The sequence below is a fragment of the Culex quinquefasciatus genome, chromosome 2, assembly GCF_015732765.1.
Source record: "Culex quinquefasciatus strain JHB chromosome 2, VPISU_Cqui_1.0_pri_paternal, whole genome shotgun sequence".
NCBI classification, from domain to species: Eukaryota; Metazoa; Arthropoda; class Insecta; order Diptera; family Culicidae; genus Culex; species Culex quinquefasciatus.
Genome location: NC_051862.1, coordinates 6,999,170 through 7,025,777, shown reverse-complemented (window position 1 = coordinate 7,025,777; position 26,608 = coordinate 6,999,170). Strand labels below are relative to the sequence as shown.

The 26,608-nt window shown below is 37.2% G+C and overlaps 1 protein-coding gene and 4 non-coding genes across 10 annotated transcripts in view; 1 reads left to right on the top strand and 4 right to left on the bottom strand.

Annotated features, from left to right (window-relative positions):
- LOC6037463 (protein 4.1 homolog) overlaps positions 1–26,608 on the bottom strand; it is an 81,761-nt gene that overhangs the window by 39,931 nt on the left and 15,222 nt on the right. The window lies entirely within an intron of this gene.
- On the bottom strand, positions 12,164–12,270 carry LOC119768213. The gene has a single exon (XR_005278025.1). It is a non-coding gene; the product is annotated as a U6 spliceosomal RNA (small nuclear RNA).
- On the bottom strand, positions 14,995–15,101 carry LOC119768211. Its single transcript, XR_005278023.1, has one exon. It is a non-coding gene; the product is annotated as a U6 spliceosomal RNA (small nuclear RNA).
- Positions 23,808–23,914, bottom strand: LOC119768212. Its single transcript, XR_005278024.1, has one exon. It is a non-coding gene; the product is annotated as a U6 spliceosomal RNA (small nuclear RNA).
- On the top strand, positions 25,143–25,249 carry LOC119768210. Its single transcript, XR_005278022.1, has one exon. It is a non-coding gene; the product is annotated as a U6 spliceosomal RNA (small nuclear RNA).

Here is a 26,608-nt window from a genome sequence, read left to right as displayed (position 1 = left end):
CTAACTAACATTCCCGTCCCGTCCCCTCGAGATCTACAAACTGACATGGCGGGCGCCGTTGGTGGCCAACGACTGTTACCTATCTGCAGCAGTTCTAGTTTTGATGATCTTGATGTTTTATTTTTTCATCGCATTCATGCATGCTTTTAATAAGAGAAACATCACTTGATCGTTGAAGCGTATGATCGGTTGTGCTGTTAGGTTATTACGGTCCTGTTCAGCAACGGAGAAGGACAACCATGGGTGGTCTCTCATGCTCATGCTCATGCTCAGATTATAGAATTTTGGTGAATTTCAATCCAGTTTCATTTTAATAACACTTATTTTTCAATCTTTATTTTTCAGAATCTTCAAGAACTTCAAGTACAGGCCGTTCATCTATGACAAATGCATTCAATGTGGTGAAGAATATCACTAAGAACAACATGGAATCATCAGGTGAGTAGATTTGGCTGTTGCATATGGATCATTTCCGTTTTTTCACTAACTGCAACTGTTGCACTAAAAATGGTATGAAAATACCAAATTTAGGTATTTCTTGTGCAAATACCAGCGACCAAAATGTGCTCTTGGTTGCCCAGTAATAGATGGTAAAATACCATGAAATTATACCAAAATCATGTATTTGGAAGACCATAGGAATACCAAAATCTGATTTTCCAAGGGCGCGGGAATACCTAAAAATTAAACCATGGCAATACCAAGTTTTGGTATTCAAGCAATGTTCAAAAATCCAGAAGACCTCAACTTGGTATTGAAATGGTTTTATTTTGAGGTATTATTTTACCCTTGGAATAACATGGTTTGGTATTGTTGTGCCCTTCCACATACTAGACTTTGGTATGATTTCATGGTATTTTACCATCTATTACTGGACAACCAAGGGCACATTTTGGTCCCTGTTATTTGCCCAAGTAATACCAAAATTTGGTATTCCCGTGTTATTTACCCCTGCTCGGGCATGAATCATATTTCCTTAACATTTAAGAGTTTTTGGAGTGGAAAGTCTACATCTGGAAAATTTTATTTGCATTTGACTGACTGCCTACTAAGCATTGTATCTTCAAGAATAAAACTCTCTCACTTCCAAATAACGTCGAATTTAGTTATTTTTAGTGCACAATGCCAACGACTCAAACTGGACGTGCCCGAGCAAAAGCTTAACTGCCGTGGCAATATAATTCTGAATGATTAACGACAACTCTGCCCGCTCTCTCGTGCAGGAATGAGGCAATAGCGAGCATAAACTTCACGTCGATATGATGTCACCGGTACAACAGTCCGTCACGAAGTGACTAAGTAGCACTATTACTCCCTCGTAATGGTCGTCGATGGTATTGGCTGAACAGGAGTTTGGTTTAAACTAATTTGCATTAAGGAACATTCCTCCCTACCCCGCCAAGCTTGGTATTCCGCAGCATAAATTACACATTGTTGTGGTTTGGTGGCGGCAGGAAAATGCCAACCTTGGTCATTTTGACCCACTTTCGCCTGATTGAGTTGCATCCAGGGGGATGTTTGTGTAAAGTTGCACTGAGCGAGCACACATCCTCTCCTGCCTAAATCGATCAATCAATTAAGTCACTGTTTACACGTTGGCGTGTCGTCCTGGATTTTCGGGGGGCAACTCTACGTTGAGTCTCTTTTTTGATTGGCACGTTCAGTGAAACAAAAACAAGCACAAAAAATCGATTATTTTTATTAGCCACGAGTTCAGCGCATTTTCCCTCAATTTTCCCTACCTACGGGAGAGAGAGAGACAGAGTCCTGGGTTTGTGTTAATTTAATCTGGCCAATCGACCCACAGGGAACCCCAGCTGGGTTGTTTTGATACACAACAAAGAAGTGTTGTGGACGGTGGTGATTTGCTGTGATTTTTTGCCTGTCCTGTTGCGCGCCTCGCGTCCTGACCGGGAGTGCGAAGAATTACGACGGCCAAGTAATGGATTCAACTCAATTAGGTGATGTACATTGGCGTAGGGATTTCCGCCCGTTATTACCGGTCCCTGATAGGCTGTTTGCACCTCGTGAGTGGTATATTATGGTTGGGAGCTTGTTGCGTACACAGGTTAAGGGTAGATAAAGTTCTGAAAGGGTTTGTTGCTCTTTTCTTTTTTATTGTTTCGAAAATTCTTCTAAGAAAAACGAAAAATTATTCATACCCGTGAAACGCTGCTTTTCAAATTCAGGTCAACGATCAAGATCACTTTGAATGAGATCGTTCAGACACATTTGCTCAAGTGACGAGGAGGATCCACAAAATTCTTGCGTCGAGTGTTTCATATCTTGCCCAGTTGAACCACTTGACCTCGGCGCGCAATGACTCTGAGTAGGCCTTGAAGCGAACGTTTTTGTACCGTTTGAACAAAACAACAACTTCGTCAAAGATGACGCTGCGCTCCGGAAGGGCGCACCGGAGAATCTACCACGCCGGGGTGTACGCTTACGTCATGGTCTGAAAACTGCGGGTTCACAGAATCGCCCCTGCTCGGAACTTCGTTACACGGCTGATCGGTGACGTAAACCGGGGATGAAATCATCCATTAGAGAGAAACTTGTGGTCGAATCGTGCGTGGGTTGCTGTGATCTGCCAAGGGAAAGACGTGACATCGTTGTCAAACTCGCTCTAACCTTGACAGGTAGAGGCAGAACATGGTCCATTTCGGCGACCGGGAAACAACTTGATTATTACTAAAAGTTTTTCCATCAAGACCACTTTTCTGAGGGGAGGGAGTTCCAGATCAGACTCTTCTCCGGTCTGCTGCTCCCAAAAGGGCACCGATGCGAGCAAAATCCAATTATCTGTTCAATTGTTTCTAATATTGACATGTTTTTATACGATTATGGACACACCGGTCGCAGACCGGGAGGGGTTTCTGGGCCAGACGAAAAACGGTCTATTTTCGGGGTTCGGAAGCGTTCGCCTAATTGAGTTTTGAGATTCTCCTTCCATCATAATATGGGCCAGGAAGAGTCCGGTTTGCATGCTGCGCAGCAGCAAGGACGTCGGCCTCGAAACCCTTTTGGAGGCCTCATTTTGAGGGGCTGACATTCGGTTTTATGTGCTCCGGTTTTTACGACGGGGGACCCAATTTTAATAATAGCTTCTGGCACTCTGGCGTGGTCATTACTTACGGATTTTGAGGGAAGGTGACGATAATTTGGTTCTGCTCAATTTACCTGTAAAATTAGAGAAACAAAGATAAAATTCGTCAAGTTGATTTTGTTCAGTGAATTGCACTAATTGAAACACTCAAATTAAGTTTGCTCTGCATCTCATCGTCAATTGTTTCGACAGTTACGAGTGGATGTTTACGTTGTTTACGCTCCCAATAATGACGATCTTTCGTAAACAAAACTCTTCACTGTTCACTGTCTCGGAATGTGGTACTATTTTGAGTACCGAAATAGTAAAACTGAAACCTGATCCCATCCCACTTTGAGAAGGCGTAGGCGACCCTTTAAAACTCAAAACTCAAACCGATGTGCTGATGAAAACCAACCGCCAAAAGAGGCGTCGTAAACTTCTCCCGAGAAGAAAACAACTTAAAATAAGAGACTTGGACAAGAAATGTCTAAATCTAAAGAATTTGACCTAATTTAGTTTAATGTACAAATAATTTCTTTAAGATCTGATAGCCATTTAACGTCATGATTCGAAATCCGGACACTTAGTAGCTTATCAGATTTGTTATAGCTGGCAAAAAATCATGTAATAAGTTGGAAATATAGAAATATCATCAGTATGTAGTATTAACAGTCAGTTTCAAGAAAATGCATGCAAAATATGTCTTTTCTAACAATTTTTCATCAGAATTTTAAAATTAAAATGACTTGTTGTGTTTCGAATCCCGGACACTGATAAAAGCTGATTCGAAATCCGGACACTTTTGCTTCGAATTCCGGACACTCGATTCTACTTATGAATCGCACAAATTTGGACTGAAATGTTAGTGAAAGGCATTGTTTAGGTCTCAAATAAGTTGTTAACATCAAAACAATCGATAGTTTATATAAAAATTTGCTAGAATTTAAGAAAATCGAAACCATAAATTTCTGCTTTGCCTTCCTGGTGCTTCGGACGCCTATGAAATATTTCAAGTGAAATGTTTCGCATTTTTGGTAAAATTATAATTTTATTGTATTTTATTGTTTTTGCATTAACTACAGCGTTCAAACAAACTTTAAATAAAAGTTGATGTTGGAATTCATCAAATAACACAGTTTTGACATTCATAATGTGAACTTATATCCTAATAATTGATAAAACAAGATGAAGTGTCCGGGTTTCGAAGCGTCCGGGAATTCGAATCATGACGTTAGTCTGCTCACATTTTTTTTAATTCTAAACAATTATGAGCCGATGATATAATTAGGAATAAATTTTTCCTCTTTTTTTATTATTCCTAATTTTTACATTTAAAATAACGTTTCAGACATTGTTTATAGAAAAAAAAAACTCTGCCTTTCTTTTGATATACAAATGAACTGTCGTTTGAATTACATAACAATTTTACTCGAAATCCGATTTACAGCCAATTTTGCAGTTGTCCCAGAGCAAAAATTATCGTTTGGCTCAAACATTCCCCAAAATCTTATTCCTCATTATAACCCATACCAAATTGTGAAAATTCCTTTTTTGCAATTCCGTCGTGAAACTACTTACTTTTCCTGTCATTCTTGAACAACGAAATAGCCTACTTTTCTGTACCAAAAATAACAGAATCGAATAGCAACACTTTTCAAAATAAATGCTGAAAAGATCTACTTTTCAGCACTGAAATGGGTGCTGAAAAGTTGAACTTTTCAGCATTTGTTTCGAAAAGTAACACTTTTCAACATTTTTTTGATTTAAACGATTTATTGACAAATACATGAAAATTTGACTTAAAATTTCACTCAATGGGTGTTTTTCGGAATTGCAAAAAATGTTGTATGGAACTCGTTGCAAAACTTGATTTTTTCAGCACTCATCGTATTTATCCAACTCGGTGAACCTCGTTGGATAAATGTACGACTCGTGCTGAAAAAATCCTCTTTTTGCAACTTGTTGCATAAACTACTATTTTGCAATTCCGTCGTGAAACTACTTACTTTTCCTGTCATTTTTGAACGACGAAATAGCCTACTTTTCTGTACCAAAAATAAAAGAATCGAATAGCAACACTTTTCAAAATAAATGCTGAAAAGTTCTACTTTTCAGCACTGAAGTGGGTGCTGAAAAGTTGAACTTTTCAGCACTTGTTTCGAAAAGTAACACTTTTCAACATTTTTTTGATTTAAACGATTTATTGACAAAATACAAGAAAATTTGACTTAAAATTTCACTCAATGGGTGTTTTTCAGAATTGCAAAAAAAATTGTATGGATCTCGTTGCAAAACTTGATTTTTTCAGCACTCTTCGTATCTATCCAACTCGGTGAACCTCTTTGGATAATTGTACGACTCGTGTTGAAAAAAAAAATCTTTTTGCAACACAGCAAAAAATAATGTAAAAATGGAAGGTTGAATACAGAATGTTGAAAAAAATAATGATGAATTTTACCTCTATAATTGTTGAATAACGAAATTATTTTTTGTCAAACAGGTTTTACACAAAAAATGTGTAATATTACCTAATTTTTGATGAATATTCAACATTATTTTTGTTACTCGTATACTTGAGTAATATTCATCAAATTTAGGTACAATATTCAATCATCTTTTGACCCAGGGACTTTGACAACTGTCAAACGCAACGTTTTGAAAAGTGGTTGGCAGAAGCCTGTCGGATCGTGATTCAACCGTCGCGTGTCCGGGAGTTTTGGTCGCTCGTGCGTCAAACAATCGTTGCAGATTCTGTGCCGTCGTCGTTGTGAGTTTTGGTGAGTTTGTGTTGGTGCTTCTTCCGGATCGGTTTGGAGGAAAGTGCCAGTGTGTCCGGGTGTTTACGTCCAGGAATCGGCGCAGATTCCGTGCCGCCGTCGTCGTTTGTTTTGGTGAGTTTGTGTTGGAGCTTCTTCCGGATCGGTCTGGAGGAAGGTGCCGGGTGTTTACGTCCAGGAATCGGCGCAGATTCCGTGCCGCCGTCGTCGTTTGTTTTGGTGAGTTTGTGTTGGAGCTTCTTCCGGATCGGTCTGGAGGAAGGTGCCGGGTGTTTACGTCCAGGAATCGGCGCAGATTCCGTGCCGCCGTCGTCGTTTGTTTTGGTGAGTTTGTGTTGGAGCTTCTTCCGGATCGGTCTGGAGGAAGGTGCCAGTGTGTCCGGGTGTTTATGTCCAAGAATCGGCGCAGATTCCGTGCCGCCGTCATCGTTTGTTTTGGTGAGTTTGTGTTGGTGCGTCTTCCGGATCGGTCTAGAGGAAGGTGCCGGGTGTTTACGTCCAGGAATCGTCGCCGATTCCGTGCCGCCGTCGTCGTTTGTTTTGGTGAGTTTGTGTTGGTGCTTCTTCCGGATCGGTTTGGAGGAAAGTGCCAGTGTGTCCGGGTGTTTACGTCCAGGAATCGGCGCAGATTCCGTGCCGCCGTCGTCGTTTGTTTTGGTGAGTTTGTGTTGGAGCTTCTTCCGGATCGGTCTGGAGGAAGGTGCCGGGTGTTTACGTCCAGGAATCGTCGCCGATTCCGTGCCGCTGTCGTCGTTTGTTTTGGTGAGTTTGTGTTGGAGCTTCTTCCGGATCGGTCTGGAGGAAGGTGCCGGGTGTTTACGTCCAGGAATCGGCGCAGATTCCGTGCCGCCGTCGTCGTTTGTTTTGGTGAGTTTGTGTTGGAGCTTCTTCCGGATCGGTCTGGAGGAAGGTGCCAGTGTGTCCGGGTGTTTACGTCCAGGAATCGGCGCAGATTCCGTGCCGCCGTCATCGTTTGTTTTGGTGAGTTTGTGTTGGTGCGTCTTCCGGATCGGTCTGGAGGAAGGTGCCGGGTGTTTACGTCCAGGAATCGGCGCAGATTCCGTGCCGCCGTCGTCGTTTGTTTTGGTGAGTTTGTGTTGGAGCTTCTTCCGGATCGGTCTGGAGGAAGGTGCCAGTGTGTCCGGGTGTTTATGTCCAAGAATCGGCGCAGATTCCGTGCCGCCGTCATCGTTTGTTTTGGTGAGTTTGTGTTGGTGCGTCTTCCGGATCGGTCTAGAGGAAGGTGCCGGGTGTTTACGTCCAGGAATCGTCGCCGATTCCGTGCCGCCGTCGTCGTTTGTTTTGGTGAGTTTGTGTTGGTGCTTCTTCCGGATCGGTTTGGAGGAAAGTGCCAGTGTGTCCGGGTGTTTACGTCCAGGAATCGGCGCAGATTCCGTGCCGCCGTCGTCGTTTGTTTTGGTGAGTTTGTGTTGGAGCTTCTTCCGGATCGGTCTGGAGGAAGGTGCCGGGTGTTTACGTCCAGGAATCGTCGCCGATTCCGTGCCGCTGTCGTCGTTTGTTTTGGTGAGTTTGTGTTGGAGCTTCTTCCGGATCGGTCTGGAGGAAGGTGCCAGTGTGTCCGGGTGTTTATGTCCAAGAATCGGCGCAGATTCCGTGCCGCCGTCATCGTTTGTTTTGGTGAGTTTGTGTTGGTGCGTCTTCCGGATCGGTCTGGAGGAAGGTGCCGGGTGTTTACGTCCAGGAATCGTCGCCGATTCCGTGCCGCCGTTGTCGTTTGTTTTGGTGAGTTTGTGTTGGAGCTTCTTCCGGATCGGTCTGGAGGAAGGTGCCAGTGTGTCCGGGTGTTTATGTCCAAGAATCGGCGCAGATTCCGTGCCGCCGTCATCGTTTGTTTTGGTGAGTTTGTGTTGGTGCGTCTTCCGGATCGGTCTAGAGGAAGGTGCCGGGTGTTTACGTCCAGGAATCGTCGCCGATTCCGTGCCGCCGTCGTCGTTTGTTTTGGTGAGTTTGTGTTGGTGCTTCTTCCGGATCGGTTTGGAGGAAAGTGCCAGTGTGTCCGGGTGTTTACGTCCAGGAATCGGCGCAGATTCCGTGCCGCCGTCGTCGTTTGTTTTGGTGAGTTTGTGTTGGTGCTTCTTCCGGATCGGTCTGGAGGAAGGTGCCGGGTGTTTACGTCCAGGAATCGTCCCGAACCAGCGTCTATGGCTGAAAGGCTCGTTAATAAAGACAACTAACTAACTTCCAAAAATATTGTTTTTAATTATTTCTTTGAATGTTATCAAATTGGCTTGGTGAGAAGCATTCTTTGATGGCCCCTCTCGCGTAACACGCATCACTTTTCGGTTTCTGGATTGACACCGCAACAGTTAAGAGTCCTAATGACAATTTTAAATATCAGTAAACATAATTATCAACTCATCTTTACAGCTTCTCAGAACAAACGCCTCTTGGAAAATGCCAAAGCCAACGTGGAAAAAGCAGCCGCCATAAGTAAAAAAAATGTTTTCGGATCTAATCACCATTAGTCGACGTCATTTCCACTTTTAGATAAGTTTTGTTTTCTTAAGAATATGACACTTTGTAAAAAAAATCGTTTTTTATTGCAGGTGAATATTTCATGTGGGATAATATCTCAAGGATTTCAACTGGTGAAACTTCGTCTGGGAAGGTAGCTACTGCTTGCAGCATTTTTTTTGTAAGTACACAGTAGGGTGGTACCCCCTGAAATCAGAGATTGACCCTAGGCTAAATTCCAAATATGAGCTCATTCTGACCACGGGAACCCCTCCCTCTAATCGCTTAAAGTTTGTATGGGAAAAATCGTCAAAATGTATGGAGAAAAGCAACTGTTTACTTTTTAACCTGTAGAAGGCGCCATAGTTATCCGATTCTTACCATTTCTCAAATGTAGAACCTTCATTAAATTTAGAACAACTTTCCCGAAGACACCATATTTTTAAGATTTTTTCCCGCGAAGTTATTAGCGCCCAAAACTGACCATTTTTGCGCAGCCAGCTGTAAGGGGCTACCTAACAACGATGTTTATTTCCAATTCGTACACGCACGTGCTCTCTCTCAAGTTCTGTCTAGTTCAGACATTTATTTAAGTTGAACAAAAGTTGTCCAAGAACTGGCGTTCCGTCTAACCTTAAAGTAATGTTTGCTAAAAAACCAACCCGGGTCCTTAGAGCGATCAAGCAGTTGGCCGCTAACTGATTGCCGCCCACAAAGTACCCTGAAAGTCATGAAAAAAATATTCGTTTGAATCAAATGTTTTATTTAAGTTCTCTGAAATGGATGACAGTTCAAAACCTATCCTTCCACTTTCTCAGCCGCAAATTACACATTTTTTAATGCAATAATACACATTATTCCGTAAAATTTACCATTTTTGCGGTAAATTTCATCATTTTTTTAGGTAAATTTCATCATTATTTGAGGTAAATTTCATCATTTTCTGATGAAAATTCATCATTTTCTAAGGTAAAATTTATCATTTTTTTTGCCACAACATCTGTCACCATTTCCTGATGAATATTACCATCATTTTTTTTTCTGTGAAATTGTTGCATAAACTACTATTTTAATAAGATATGAAAATATCTAGAAAAAGGGTTATTTTCACTATAAATATATAATTCATATTGATTAGTCTTCTTTTTAACACTGGAACTCCCAACATATGTCCAACTTACACGGACGCCCAAGCCTCCCAAAAAAGGTGGAACGGTAACTTCAACTCGCTGGTTCTCGTGCATTACTCAACCAATCGGGACGATTCTTGTTTCCAGTGAATTGTAAGAATGTCTAGATGATCCTAAAGTTTTGCAGAACTTGATTTAAACAAATCTGTAATTTCTGCGGCCGAAAACATCGTTCCACCTTTTTTTTAAACGACTGCCTCCGCGGAATTTTTGGCGATTTTTTTTTTACACGCGAAAAAAAAGTTGGAACGATGTTTTTGATCGCAAAAATTACAGATTTGATCAAATTAAGTTCTGCAAAGTTCTAGAATCATATAGACATCCTAACAAATCACTGGAAAGAAGAATCATCTTGATTGGTTGAGTTATGCCCGAGAACCAGCGAGTTAAAGTTACCAGCGAGTTAAAAAATTTACTTTTTGGAGCCTTGGGTGTTAATGAAATTTGAAGAAGGTATTTTTTACGAGAATCATCAAATAAAAAAATAAGCCTATCTTTTTGAGCGATTTTTTTTGAGAACAACGAAATTAATTAAAAATCAACCTTGACTTGACTTGTAGATTTGAAGATATAATTTCTATAAGAATTCGAGATTTGAGGTATCAAAAAGAAGGGTGAATTTTACAAGAATAATGATTTTTTATATGATTAGAGATATCACTTTTAACGTGAATCATGAAATTCACCCTTGTATTTCAAGTTACAAAAAAGAGGGCTTTAAATTCTTACGTAAGTATTTAAATTCACCCTTCTTTTTTCTATAAAACTTGATGGTCTGGAGAACTAATGATTTGAAGATCTGAAGAATTAAGATTTGTAGATTTAAAGATTCGAATATAGCCAAAAGAAAGGTAAATCTCTATGAATTCCATTCCTTTCGTGCAAATATACCCTTCATTTGGTAAATGGTTCATTCGGGCGAATGAATTTCTGGGGATTTGTCTATTCTGGGGACTGGTATATTCTGGGGAATAGAAGGATAGAAGCAACTTTTTAAGTAACCCTGAAACAATAATTTCTCATTTGATTATAATATTTTTTAGTAAATATTTTTCATCAAAGAAATAAATAAATGAAAGACTATATTATTAATTTATTTTATCACGAGCGATGTCTATGTAATCCGTGTTTGACTTTTGACTTATGTAATGATCAACTGATTTTTACTACAATTTTCTTATTCACCATTATTTTCTTCCCTTCTTCTAAATTTTTCCGATGTTTTTTTTTTTTTGTTTTTCCGTATTTGGGAAGAAATTTTGAGCAACTTTTGTTTTACGAAAAAATACTTCTTATTTTTTCCAACTTGTTTAGACACTATTTTGGTATATTATGCCATTACTACAACTTTTTATCAGTTGAACCACCAAAATGTTCAAAAATGTATTTAAAAATAATTATTTTTTTTTGTAAAAAATAGATTAAAGTCCACTTTACCACACCTCTAGGTAAAAATAAGATGGTCAATTTAATTTTATTAAAAAATTAGAGGATAGAACACTAAATTTTGTTGGTATCAAATATTTGTTATCATTGTTTATTTATTCTAAAATTATACACCTACTCTAAATGGTTATAATCTTACACAAACAGTCCTATTCGCCCAACACTTAAAATTCCATAATTGAATTAACAACGCCGTGGTGCCATTTCGCCACCGCCCAGCAATAGTAAGAAAGAGACCTCACGAGTAATGGCACCCCGAGATAGCCATTTCATAAATTGCATTTGCACTTCAAAAGGACCACATTGTGGGAGGGGACGAGAGAGAACAAAAATTCGTGTCAAATGACATCACATTCTGGGGAGGGCTACTGTGCTCTATATCATCATGACTCCAATCAATTTCAATTACCGGCGGAGGCCTATATTTAATTGAATTTCACTGATCACTATCGTGTGATTTCAATTGCCGCCTGAGGTGTTCGAGGTGTTAGGTCGCAACATTGTAGGGGGTACTTTTTACCTTGTTTTAAAATTTCTTTTCATTCAGTTATGACTCGACTAAAAAAAGTTCGTTTCAATAAAAATTTAAATTAAATTTTGCGAGATTTTACTGTTTACCCAAGGGTTAACTTGACCTATGGCATGCCGGCAAAAGAAGTATTCGATTCAAAAAGGCACTTCATTGCCATTCACAATAGATCCCCCAGTCGCAGTCAAGCACACAGTTAGTCCACAATGAACAATAACATACACACTCACACACAACCGCACACACACTTGACTTGACAGTTAAGCACTTTACCGTTGGTTTGTTTGGTCTGGTCCGGTTTGAATTGTGTGTGTGTGTGTGTGTGTTTTATCGTACCCCAGCAACTCATAAGTCTCACTTGGGCATTATTCTGCAATTGAACGTCACTTTGCGTGTTTTGCTGTCTGCGACGACCATGAGTCTCTATTATGTCGGGTTGAGGTCTGCGTATGCATACACACACAATTTCCAGAAACAATGAACGTCAACCGTCAAAGGTGAGGAAATCCAATCGTAGGTACTTGAATGAATTTTTGAGCGTGAATTAAGAGTTTTTTTTTATGATTCCATAATTGGGTTTGTCACGAATACTTTCTAGGTTTTGTTAGAAAATTACACTCAAATCAAAGAACACGAATCAAATTGTTACCAGCCAAAAAAAAATGTGGAACGCTTCACGATTTTGCGTGTCATCCTTGCGCAGGGGCCATGCTAATCTTCTCTGTATCGTTCCAATTTTAGTATATGTCCAGCCGAAGCTAGGACGAGGAATGTGCTCTGAAAATTTCCTTATATAGTTAGCTTATTACAAAACAGTTCTTGTGATGAGTTATTTGTTAAGTGCTTAGACATTGATACAGGTAAAACTTATTTTTAGAACGTTTGACAGATTGTATTCTTATAAGACAAGAAAAAAACATGCAAAAGGATTTATTTCGCTATATATAAGAAATAAATTGAATAAATCTCCTTGGCAAGCATAATAACAGTTAAAACTGCTTAAAAAAATATTGATCAAACAAATAGTCACCAATCATTTCGATTTTTGAATAGGACATTTTGTTTTGAAAAATAATGTTGTTCAATTTATTTTTTTTAATTCTAAAGAGTAAAACATTAAACCAAACATAATTTTCAAGATAAATTAAGTGTGGTTCATCGAAAAGTTTCAAGCAGCGTTATTTGTAAGAGGAAAAATTATTAAATATATTTAATTTTGATCAGTAAAACTTAATATGTTTAAAGATATTCAAAATTATACAAAAAAAAACTAATCAAACTAAGCTAATTAAATTTAAAATTAACAGCAATATCAAATTCCTACTACAGTCCAGACTCGATTATCCGAAGTTTCGATTATCAGATGGTTTCTTAAAAACCGGATAATCCAATAAAAAACAATTTTTTTTTAAGTGTCAGTACCAACATAGTCACAAGCTGTCTTTCACAAAAAAACTGTTTTTTTTTTGTCAAGGAACATAAACTTTGTAAGATATTTGCACTTCGAACATCAAATTTAAGTTCTGCGACTCCATATAAGCTTCAGAGGTTGATTACCTGTTACATTATCAAATGCATTTTTAAATATTTAAATGCCGCCATTTTGGCCGCCATCTTGAATTTAAAAATACCAAATCACCTTGGAGTACTTTTAAGGTATTATTTAAGCTTAAAAATTTAAAAAAGACGAGAAAAAAATTGTACATGATTAGAGTTAACAACAGTTTTTTTTTTATTATTGATCTTATTTACAATTTTTGGACCATTTTATTTGTTTGTCCCATATTTTTTTTGGAAAATTGTTAGTGGAAGGTATTGATCCTTGCACTGTAACTTGGATTTGGCCCGCACTATTCGCTCGCACTTTTGACAACAAAATTTCCAAAAACTAGGCAACCAGCAGTTGTTTATTTACATTTCCAGTCGCAGTTTCCATCAAACTGGACATTCGCACTTTAAAATTACGATTGACAGGTGAGCAACATCGGCTCGCTATGATCATTTTTTGAGAAAATTAAAATTTCTCAAACCAGTTTGACAAGTCGCAATAGTGCGATCGATAGCAATAATTTAGTGCGAAGTCCAAGTTAGTGAGAATTGCGCAATACACAACAATTGTTAAAAAGGATTTTGAAGTAATTTTATAACAAGTGCTCACATAAGCTTTATACAAAACACTTTTTTTAAATAATTTAAATAAAAATTGTTTTTTACTAAAACAAGAACTAAAAAGATCCTAAAATTCTATTGTTCTTTTTGAAGTTATTATTTAAAGGTCTCATAAGCTATTGTGTTTCCTATGTTTATAGAACCTTTTCAAAAAAAATCTAGAATTTTACTTGCGAAATACTTTTTTGGCATAATATTTCCTGCAAACAAGTGATTAACTTTGATAAATTAGGAGTCTTCGGCAAAGTTGTAGGTTATGATTAGGATTAGGATAAGGATATTTTTATTTTTTTCGGTGTTTAGGGAACTAAAATCGTCATCTTTTCAGCCATAGTTCATGATGGGGTAAAATCTGGTTCCGTTTGTTATAGAGTTTAAAAATAAAAATGTTTTTTTGAAAATGTCTTTTAAAGAAAAAATATTTTTAAAACCCGAATTGAGTTTGCAATCGAAAAGTCCTTTACATTTTTTGATAAAATGTACTGTTTTCAAGTTATAGCAACTTTGGGGTATACATTTTTGATTTTTTTTTGTTCATTTGCATTTAAAAAATACTTATTTAAAGAATCGCACCTCTGATTTTTTTTAAGCTTGGATAATTTCCAACAATTTTCTCTCTGTCAATTAATTTCTGAGATACAGCTTCGCGAAGAATTCGAATGAATGGAAATGAGTTTTTCTAAGTATTAGCCTGTAATTTTCAACTGACATTTCTCGGAATTTAATGGTTCGATTTAAGTGTTAAAAATCAAACATTTTTGCAATTCCGTCGTGAAATTATTTACTTTTCCTGTCATTCTTGAACGACGACACAGCCTACTTTTCTGTACCAAAAATAACAGAATCGAATAGTAACCCTTTTCAAAACAAATCCTGAAAAGTTCTACTTTTCAGCACTGAAAGGGATGCTGAAAAGTTGAACTTTTTAGAACTTGTTAGGAAAAGTTATACTTTTCATTTTTTTTTGATTTAAACGATTCATTGACTCAATGCATGGACATTTGTCCTATAATTCTGTTCAAAGGGTGTTTTTCGGAATTTCAAAAAACGTTGTATGGAACTCGTTACAAAGCTTGATTTTTTCAGCACTCATCGTATTTATCCAACTCGGTGAACCTCGTTTCATAAATGTACGACTCGTGCTGAAAAAATCCTCTTTTTGTAACTTGTCGTATAAACTTCTATTGTAAAATTTTCTGATTAAAAAAAATCATAATTTTCAAACCAACTAAACTTTTGAAAGGGTCTAAAAAAAGATATTTTTTTCTCATTTCATATTTAAAACCAATTTTTTTTTTTAGAAGAGGTAATTTTCTCCAAAAAAATGTGGAACGCTTCACGATTTTGCGTGTCATCCTTGCGCAGGGGCCATGCTAATCTTCTCTGTATCGTTCCAATTTTAGTATATGTCTTGCCGAAGCAAAGACAAGTTCGGAGGGTGCCCTCGTTGCTTATATAGTTCGTGGCTGACAAAACAGTTCTAGCGATACGTAAGCTACGTGGACAATCAAACCAATCTTATTGGATATTGTGTTAGCGTTGGGTGGTATCATCAGTTTCGATGCCCCTCATATCCTACTTGAATATTTATAAACAGTTCAACCCTCGAATTGAGTTAGGCAAACAAAAATCGTCCACGTCCCAAAAAAACAATGCAACAATGAGTACTCTCCAATATAATCAAAATTCCTTTTCCCCCGAAAGCCCACAATCCTATCGATGACAATCTCCGAAATGCAAATACGGAAACGTAAACACCGATTGAATAGCTCTCTCTATAGCTTAACCCGATCAATCCATCGAAATCTCCGACACGAACTCGACGGCAAAGTCAACCCGTCTGTACCCTTCGACCGATGAGTCATTCGAACCGTCCGTGGCGCGCGTGATTCGGTCAATTAAATATTCATCTTGGCACTTTTATACACACAGAGTAGTAGTGTCTGACAGAAGGTACGGTATAATTGTAGACTTTGTCGTGGAGGCTCGGAATGTGTCTTTTCGAACAGCTGGAAGCTTTTCTCGCTCCACAAGAGATCCATCTAATTGAATTATCGTCTGAAAAATTCAAATCAACTGGGGAGAGCCGCCAGGAATGTTTTAATTTACTCCGGAAGCCCGCTCATGCATGATTCAATAGTCATCGTCGCCGACACGAAATGATAACAATTCAACAGAACAGTGTCAGCAGAATGTCTTCGTGTTGTACAGAACGTTGTACAAAACAGAACAGTAGCAAAGTAGTGTAATTACTGTGTACTTTGGTGTTGTTTGCAGTTTCTTCCACACAGGTTCAACCCTTTTTCCACGTTGCTTTTCTTCTCCACTCGTGACGACGAAACATTCAACTTGACGAACGGATATGACTCTACTCTATGGTGGCACAAATATCGGAGAGTCTTGACTGCAGCGCAGCGTACGGCTGAAGATCCAGCATAGCTCCTCTACGCCACGACCATGCCTCGATACGTCTGAGCAACATTCTTCAAACGGAGCCACGGGTCCCCCAGAGACCGTTATTATGAAAAAAAAATTTCCACCCAAACCAATGATTGGACATGGTTCCTGGGACCATTCTGCACCTCTGGGCCGAGTTTCAAAATATTTGCCGGCAGAAATTTCGAATACGGTCAGTTTTAGTGTTTTGAGTAGAAATTAAGGGGAAATCGCATGTAAAATGCGTAGGAAAAGTTCTAAGCTTGGATGTTTTAACTCTAAAACGTTACTGGTCATAGTTTTAAGTTGTTCTTACACGTAGAAGAATGATATAAAACGATTTACCGGACTGACTTAGCCGGATTAAGCCTATGTTAAGTGGCTTAAGTCTATAATTTACAAGTTTATACATAAATATCTAATAAAAACTCCTATATTAGGCAATTTCAAGTCAAAGAAAGCTAGATTGCACAAAACTAACATAAAATGGGGTGACTTTGAGCCAAGGGGTCACTTTGTACCAACTTTACGATTGCATAATAGCTATATAGCTTAACTACAAGCTCGATAATAATTGTATTGTAAGGTTTAATTTAATTGAATTGTAAGGTTTAATCATTGCAAATATTGTTCATAGTTTATGTTGCACTCTCCCAACATTTTCAAAAATGCCGTAAAAAGTTAGATAATCACGAAAAACTTAAAAAAATAGATAACGCTTTAGTGTTATTAGCCTTATTGTTTGAACCCGACAAGAGTTTTAGAACACAAACTACAACTACAACTACTTACATACAATTCATACATCGCCCATCGTATGTAAGTATTTGTAAGCCCAATAGTTTATACATATTTGACTATACTATTTTCAAATTTTCATAAGATTTGCCAAGCTTGTTAAAAGAGTAGATGAGTGATTGTGTTTTCACGTGGGGAAAGAATAAGTTTTGTTTTGCTGAATATATTATTAGCAAACGTACTTGCTGATCAATAATATGTTTCAATAAATTGTAACGATAATCAAAATTTATCAACTAACACTTCATTCAATTAAAGGATACAATATTTTATTATGACAAACATGTTTAAAATTCATAACTGGTTGGAAATATTAATCCTATAGGAAGTTGTGACGTAGAACTTTTTCTAATAATAATCATTACACAGAACAACAAAAAAGTATGGGCTAAATGATAGCTGAAGTTCTCTCTGGATTTCATTCGTCTGTTTCAAATTTGTAAAAGTTTCAAAACAAAAAAGGAAAATTTATTTTGCAATACCACAAATTTGCCACGTTACAAAAGTTGTTGCCCTTATATTTTGATTGTTTTATTTAGATTCAGTACGAATTGATTCAGAAAAATTTGCGCATGATTTTCAAATTTGTCACTTCAAGATGACTTTAAATCAACAGGCCTTATTTAAATATACTAAATTTGTATATATTAATTACCATAAAATTCAAGTTTATCAAAACAATCTTTAGTCGTTTGTTGGTACAAAGTCACCCCTTTGGCTCAAAGTCACCCCATTTTATGTTAGTTTTGTGCAATCTAGCTTTCCTTGACTTGAAAATGCCTAACATAGGAGTTTTTATTAGATATTTATGTATAAACTTGTAAATTATAGACTTAAGTCACTTAACTTAGGCTTAATCCGGCTAAGTCAGTCCGGTAAATCGTTTTATATCATTCTTCTACGTGTAAGAACAACTTAAAACTATGACCAGTAACGTTTTAGAGTTAAAACATCCAAGCTTAGAACTTTTCCTACGCATTTTACATGCGATTTCCCCTTAATTTCTACTCAAAACACTAAAACTGACCGTATTCGAAATTTCTGCCGGCAAATATTTTGAAACTCGGCCCAGAGGTGCAGAATGGTCCCAGGAACCATGTCCAATCATTGGTTTGGGTGGAAATTTTTTTTTCATAATAACGGTCTCTGGGGGACCCGTGGGAGCACACACTTCTTGCTGCTGCGTGTGAGTTAACTCAACTCTTCCAACAACACCGACATCAAATGGGTAAGTCTGCATGTCTATGTGTGTTTGTGTTGTACACGAAAAGGCCAGGCCTTTTAAACGCTCGCTGTCGATGTGTGGTGTTGTGCCCTGTTCACGTTAAGGGACCGGCACTTATTGGAAGGAAGGAAGGAAGGTAGCAGAAAGGGTAGAGACAAGAGTAAGAGTTGGAGAAAATAAACGAGTCTACACACTCAAATTCCATTTTTGACTTCGGCAGAATTTTCTGCCGAAAGTGTTCGGCAGAATAATTTTCTGCCGAAATCTCGGTAGAATTATAAGAGATGCCGAATTTTTCAGCTATTTCAACCGATAGTTCGGCAAAATGAAAATAAATGCCGAAGTTCGTCACATTATTTTGACGAACATCTCGGCGTAAACAAAACCTGCCGAGCTCGGCAAAATCCAGCTGTCAAACGCGTGGAAGTGCCGAACTGTTCGGATAGATTTTTGGGTAGCCATATTTGTTTAGGTTTTTTGTTGTGAGCACTTGTGCAGGTTCCATGGGAATTCCGGATTCTGGAACATGTCTAACTGGACGCAGGCCGTTCTTGATGCACGGAAGGAAGCGGACGTATGGATTAATAATAAACTCGGTTAGTAATTAGAAAACCAAATGGGTGTTTCTGTTTGCAGTTTTTGTATTCAATTAAGTATATCTTTACAGTGCAAAGAGGAGATTACTGCATGTGATATCCACAGCTATTTGTGGCAGCTAAGTATTTTGCGGAAGGAGACTGCTGTGTAGTTTGGATGGAACTGTTGATCCCGGATGGAGAAATTTGCGAAAATTGTATTCTATCTCGTATTCTATTAATGCAATGCTCCTCTGCTGTCAGGCACAACTGTAACAAGACCTTTCGCCAGCTCACATAAATAACCGCTAGTGTACTGCACAAACTTGTACTGAACGTGATAACAAGGACGGAAAATAAAAATGTCAAAAGCATCCGTTATTGCATCTTTTTTTGATTTTTCGAAAGAATTTAATTGTAATGATGAAAATCTCGGTTGGTTTTGTTTCAAAATTGCCGAGATTTTCAGTTAAATTAATGTTTACGTATGCCGAGATCTTCGGCAGAAAAACGGACGCTGTCAAAATTCGATTTGCCGAGACTTCGGCAGATTAATTTTCTGCCGAACTCCCTGCCGAGCGCTCAGTTGTTCTGATTTCGGCAGAATTCTGCCGAAGTTCGGCAAAAAAATCTGAGTGTGTAGTAAAAGTGACGCCAGCTCCGACGTGGTCCGGTATCGCGCGAGAGACTGGTTCAACATTTACCTAGTTTTTTGCTCTCTCTCTCTCTCGCTAGATGCCTTCCCTGGTTTGATGCGACCCCGGCGCGTGAATTGGTTCCGGGGCTTCCTTCCGATGTCCCGGGTGCGGCAAAGCGCAGGGGGTAAAATGGGATGTTAGGGTGATATGGTTGGGTGAAACAGGTTTTTGCCTTCCTCAACTCAATGAGGAAAGGCTATAAAATCACTCGAAATATGAACTTCTTTATTAGACCTCGTAGACCCACCTTCACGTATACCTATCGACTCAGAATCAAATTCTGAAAAAATGTCTGTGCGTGTGTCTGGATGTGAGTCCGTGCACCGAAAAATATGCACACGATTATCTCCGGATTGGCTGAACCGATTTTGACTGATTTGGTCTCATTCGATCCGTCTTGGGGTCCCACAAGACCCTAGTTAATATTATGAAGTTTTCTAAAGTACTTCAAAAGTTATGCTAAAAAAACGATTTCGAATAAAGTCCGGAAGATTGTAAAAAGGGTGGTTTTGTAAGAAAACCCGTCATGCTATACATTTTTAGAAAGGTATTTCGAAGACCTTTCCAACGAGCCCAAAACGTTAAAGTTCTGAAACCTCAATCAAAAGTTATAAACACTTAAGTGTTATTTATGCACTTTTTGGAGGCCGGATCTCAAATGTTTTGATGAAAACGTTGTCCGGATCTATCATGCGACCTGTTTTTGTATAGGTAATCAAAAGACCTTTCCAATGAGTCCAAAACGTTGAAGATCTGACAACCCTATCGAAAGTTAAGTGTTATTTATACACTTTTTTTTAGGCCGGATCTCAGATATTTGGATAAAAATAAGTCTTATTTATACTCTTTTTTGAGACTCTGTAGTGTATTAACTTTATAAATGTAAGGAAGGCACCACCCACCTAAAGGTGGATTAAGCAACGTTTTTAAACATGATTTTATAAGAATTTTAAAACAAATAAAACCGTTGATTCTTTGAAATACAAATTAATAGAGATTGGTATGAAATTTTAGGAAATCGTTCTTGAAAAAAACTTATTTGTTATTTTATGCAATTTCAGGAAATCAAGTATTAATATTAAAAAAAATTAAATTATTTTTCACTATTGAGTAGTTCTGTAGAAAGCTGTTATTTTTAAATTTGTGTGCAAAGCGGAATGTCAAACTTTGTGAGCGCTTTTCTCTAAACACTGAGTTGATTTACGGGTTCCACGATATCTCGAGATGGAATGGACCAAATTGGTTGAAATTTGAGGTGAAGACTCTCAAGACATATCCAGTGTGCATGACGGAGCCCGATTATCAAATTTAGCTTTAAAAAAATTACAAAAATCAAAAACTGACGATTTTTTATATGAATAACATAAAAATATTTTTATCTTTTTTAAAAATAAACTTTTTGAAAATCGGCCTTCGTCATGCACACGGGACCGGTTTAACGAGTCTTCACTAAAATTTTGAGCCGATTTAGTCAAAGCAGTGTTGAGATATCGTGGCACCCGTTTTTTGAAACTGCTAACTTTAAATAGCTATACTGCCCATGTTCGCATAAATGTCCCATATGCAAAAACAGCAGGCTGAGAAAAACGCTTTTGAAGTTTGTCCCATACATAAGGCTACGTGTTAAGTTTTCGCGAAAAAACTGGATTTCCTCCTGATTTCTAGAACAAAGTACTGGATGTTATAGGCTCTTTTGAAAGAGCACAAAATTTTGAACCAAACTGCATCAATAACTCGAAATCGATGAAAATGCATATGGGACATTTATGCGATCAGGGGCAGTATATCTCGGCATTGATACAACCAAATAACTTCAAAAATGTTTTGTTAATAGATGAAAATGTATATTATAAAAAAAAAATCAAAATTTTGCTTGAAATTTGTTACAACTAGTTTTGTTTATAAAATTATTGCATTTTAAATTGAATTCGAAGCATGAATCAAAAGTTTTCACATTTTATATAAAATTTGTTCTACTGAAAATTACAAAAAAAAATTAAGATTTTATTGAATTATATTCGAAAAAACACATAATATTTATTATTTACAAACTTATTCTACCTTCCCCTAACGGAAAATTGTCCAAAAAATCCGAAAATGCTGTCCGTTTTCAGATTCGACATCATGTTTATTGAGAAAATTAAGAAACTTAGAAGATATTATAATAAAGTTATTCATAAACATTTTCTCAATTATAGTTAACTAACTATGTATGTCTTTTTCAAATTTTATTCACTGAGAGTTGGATTCCAAAAATATATTTTTACATTTTTGAAGTTTTTTGATATGTTTTATGAGACTCGAAAAGACATCTTTTGAGTCAGAGATATGGTTTTTTGAAGAAAAAAAAATGTGACCATGAAAAAAAGGTCTTTGCAAAATGTTCAATAAAGTACACCGTTTGAGAGTTAAAGAGTAACTTTCAAGTTATATTTTTTTTGAAAATTTTAACATTTTTCGCATAAAAATTTGGTTTGACCATATGAACAATGTTGAACATATTCAAAAGTTATGTATTGTAATTTACTTTTTAATGAACATATCTTTAAGACAAAAAAATCCACAAAAAATCAGAAAGATTCACAATAGTTTCATTAACATTAAAATTCGAGCAAATAGTTTCCGGGATATCTCTGGTTGAAAATTACAGACTTATTAGGCAACTCTAACAAAAACTCATTTTCATCGATTTAAATTCTTTGTGATTTTTCAATTTTCAAAGTCTCAGAGAGAAAATTGTTGGTCTTGTAAACTGAAAGTGACTATAACTGCAAAACGGTGCATTTTTATTCAAAAATCGGTTGAATACTTTTCGATTGCAAATTTCATATAGCTTTTAAAAATAATTATTTGACCACCTTTTCGATATTTTTCAAAAATCTTTTTTTTCTTCAAAAATTCATATTTCTGAAACTTGTCTGGAACCAGATTATGCACCATTAAGGCTACCAACTGTACGGATTTTTTCCTTACCGTACGGATTTTCGACCTTCTCCGCGGATTTTTAACAGGCCGGAATTTTTGTACGGAATTTTTCGCATAATACGGATTTGTACGGAACTTTAACAACTTTTTAAAAAAATTATTGCTTTTTTGATTGGGCCAAAGCTTTCTCTAATTAGATATTTTTATTTAACTGTCAGTTTGATTTTAAAGGGATTACTTGCATAATTTTCCGTATTTTCCTCAGTTCAAACTTGATTGTCAATGATTGTTCTTTTGAAAATCCTTACAAAACATATTTATTAAATAAAAGATCAAATTTTGGCTTGTGAAAACCTTGGGTTGTGCTTGTATTTATAGGACCTCTAGAAAACACTAACAACGATATTATTTGTAAAAGCAAACTTGACATTTCGTAAACTTTTAAACGTTTAACAAAAATATTTTTAATTCCCAAATTCCAAACATATCTAAATAATTCCTTGACAGTTTTTGTTATACCATGGTGTCATATCGGTAAAGTATACGGATTTTGGCTCAGCAAGAGTTGGTAGCCTTATGCACCATCATGCACTATGGTTTAAAAGATGTATTTTTGAGTCCCATAAAACACATCGAAAAATATATTTAAAAATATATACTTATTTTGGGAAAACAACTTTATCTAAAGTGAAGTTTTTCCAAGGCCTTCGGATAATCAAGTGTGGATTGTAGGCCTAATTATAATCTACAACTTTGCCGAAGACACCAAATCGATCAGAAAATCCCATCGCAAGATAAAATTTCATATATTTAAGAGACTTATTATGGGAAAACTAAAGATAAAGTAAAAAGTAAAGGTAGGATAGTTGATTAAAATGATCTCTTAAACATGAGAAAAAAAAATCTTGTGAAAAAAAAAATTGGTCGAGGGTATCAAATGACTAATTGACTGCTTTTTTCACCCAAATCTCCTGCATCCACTGTTTAAATTTGGTGTATTTTTAAATGATCCAAAATTTCATTTTTTTTTTCTTTGTTTTTTGGGTGTTTTTGAATACCCCTGACCCCCTGACAAGGTGGTTAGAATAATGCCAATCTGGTCAATATGACTTTTTCAAAAGAAACTCCAGAAATGTTCTATAATTCTTACAAAAGTTTAACAGAGTTGCCAGATCTCCAAACCTAATTATATTTTAAAAATGTTCTCTCGTATAACGATGCCTAAAAAGAGAATCAGGTAAGAATCAAGACTGATAACGTTGACAAATTCCATACATTTTATTAAAGTGCTTATTACTTATGACAGTGCTGCCAGATTTTCAGTAACCATTAATATAATGTTCTTGAAATATGCTTTATTCAAATTTCTACGATCCGACTTTGAAAAGTCTGGGTTGCTAAATCCAAATTTGTGAGTTGATTTTTTTTTTTTATAATCTATTCGTTCAAAAGAAAAAACCCAAATCCAAATCACAAAAAAATGTGGAACGCTTCACGATTTTGCGTGTCATCCTTGCGCAGGGGCCATGCTAATCTTCTCTGTATCGTTCCAATTTTAGTATATGTCCAGCCGAAGCTAGGACGAGTACTAAGGGCTTGAAATTTGCTTATATAGTTAGCGCACTTTATTTTATTTATTTGCGTTTAAGGACCACTTAACTCAAGAGTCATTCGGGTCCGAAGTTAGCGCACTTCAAAACAGTTCTAGCGATGTTTAACATTTGTTTTCAAGTTCAAGACACAAGTAATAACATGTAAATTACCTGCAATATTAAAAAAGTCTTATTAGATCTGTCTCAACACAGTTTGCAACGTCTATTACATGCCAATTGGAAATTTAATCATAAAACTTTTTTTCCAGAACTCTGAACCACCCCAAAATGCTGCAATGTCAACCGGAGCGCACGTAACCCTGTCTACCAGAACCTTAACTGGTCCGCAACATTCGCCAGCAGTGTCTGCCACCGGGGTTGCATCATTAATATTTTATCACATAAACATACACACACAGCCAGGCTGGGCAGGGAGTGGGCTCGACGACATCGACCCCCAAGAACAACAACAGCAACCACAGACAGAGGGATTCAGAACCCATTAGGGCAAGGGGCCCGGAAAAAAACAACCCCTCCCACCGCCTCGACCAAATTGCAGTGTCGTCCTCCCACGAGTTTAAGGAAATGAGCCTCCTACCTCGCCAGTGATGATGATCATGCTGATGAGCAGAAGCAGGCATCTTATCTCGCGAGATTCTCATTGCCAGACGACGACGACGACGACGACTTGCCAGAAGAAAAATTGAAACAAATTGTGTGGGATTAAATGATTTGGGCCGTTGCTTGAGGGGAGTTGCGATGGAGGGCGGTTGGTGATCCCCCATTACTGACGCCTCGTTTTTACTCCAGACAACGAGGGGGAGGGGAGGAGAAATAAAACCGCTTACGGTTATTTAGGAGTTGTTGAAGCACTGCGAGTCGTAATGGGTATAATTGAAAATGCCAGACAAATTTGATTTGCAGTGCATTTTATTGCGGAGCAGACGCGTCTCTGCATATTTTGAGAGTCGCATTTAGTCAGAAACGGCAATTCTGATTCAATTAGCGAAATCTTGTTAAAAACTCAAACGCAGGTACATAACCTAACCTCGAACTGACGAGTAATCGATTACTAAACGTTTACCTGTCCCCCATTACTGTGAACCTTACAAATGTTCTCACTTTTTCGCGTTTCTTTCGCTCACTTCGCACTCCGCCATCGCTAGAACCGTTTTACGATTCACGAACTATATAAGCAACGAGGGCACCCTCCGAATTTGTCTTTGCTTCGGCAAGACATATACTAAAATTGGAACGATACAGAGAAGATTAGCATGGCCCCTGCGCAAGGATGACACGCAAAATCGTGAAGCGTTCCACATTTTTTTTGGTGGCGGATGAGTAACAACATTCCGAAAATCGGATTTTCTTAAATCACTTTGAACTTGAACCAGAATGTTTTTAAAAAAAAAATCACCGGTGCTCCCTCGCAGAGGGAACAGGTGTTCTTTTTCACAGAAATAATGGGAGACATTGACCGAATGTGACCGCTCGCGAGGAGAGGAGAGAAAACAGATTTAATTTTCCACACACGTTTTTGGACTCAATAACATCATGGGGGAATGATTCATTCATCTGTGGCAGCGAGACTTCTTTTACCCAAACAGTTAGAAAAAAAAATAGTTTTAAAATGTTGAAAAATATGAAAACGAGTAATTTTACATATTTTAATAGGTTATTAGTGAACATTTCTCGATGTAATTTTACCATGATTGTATTACTGTGTAAACAGCAAAAAAATCAAGAGGAATCTGTCGCAAAAAAATCATAATTATTTGAATAATAATTATACATAAATTCTCGTACAGTGCAGACATGATGCACAATAGAATCTGCCATCGTGTGCTTCGAGAAGGACAAGCCTTTAAAACAGAGCCGAATTTGGTCCTTCGAACCGGATATGAACCAGCGACGTATGGATAGCTATCCATAGGTCGCTGGATCATATCCGGTTCGAAGGACCAACCCTTTTATGGTTTTTTAGAAATTATTTTATTTATGCTTTCTATGGAGCCATTCTCTACTAAATCGGTCGATTTTGAGCATTTTTACCAAATAACCATACAAGTCTCCATACAATTCTGGCAGCTGTCCATACAAAAATGGTACCTAAATATTCAAAAATCTGTGACTTTTAAAGGAATTTTCTGATCAAGACACCAGTCAGCAAAGTTGTAGGTATTGTTGAGGACTATTCAGAAAAAAATTGGCAGACGGAAAAAAATTGCCGATTTTTTAATTAACTTTTTTTCACGAGAACTCAATTTCCCAAAATTAATATTTTCCGAGATCCGAGATTTTTTTATATGTTTTAGGGAACAAATACCCGCAACTTTTGAGCCATAGAGAAATATCGTCAAAATTTTTGCCGCCGAGTTATGAATTCTTGAAATAATAATGATCATTGGAAAAAATCGAAATTTTATACATAAAATGTTTTTGACCTCATTTTTTATGTTAAATTGAATTTGCAATCGAAAAGTACTTTTTGAAATTCCGTCGTGAAACTACTTACTTTTCCTGTCATTCTTGAACGACGAAACAGCCTACTTTTCTGTACCAAAAATAACAGAATCAAATAGCAACACTTTTCAAAATAAATGCTGAAAAGTTCTACTTTTCAGCACTGAAATGAGTGCTGAAAAGTTGAACTTTTCAGCACTTGTTTCGAAAAGTAGCACTTTT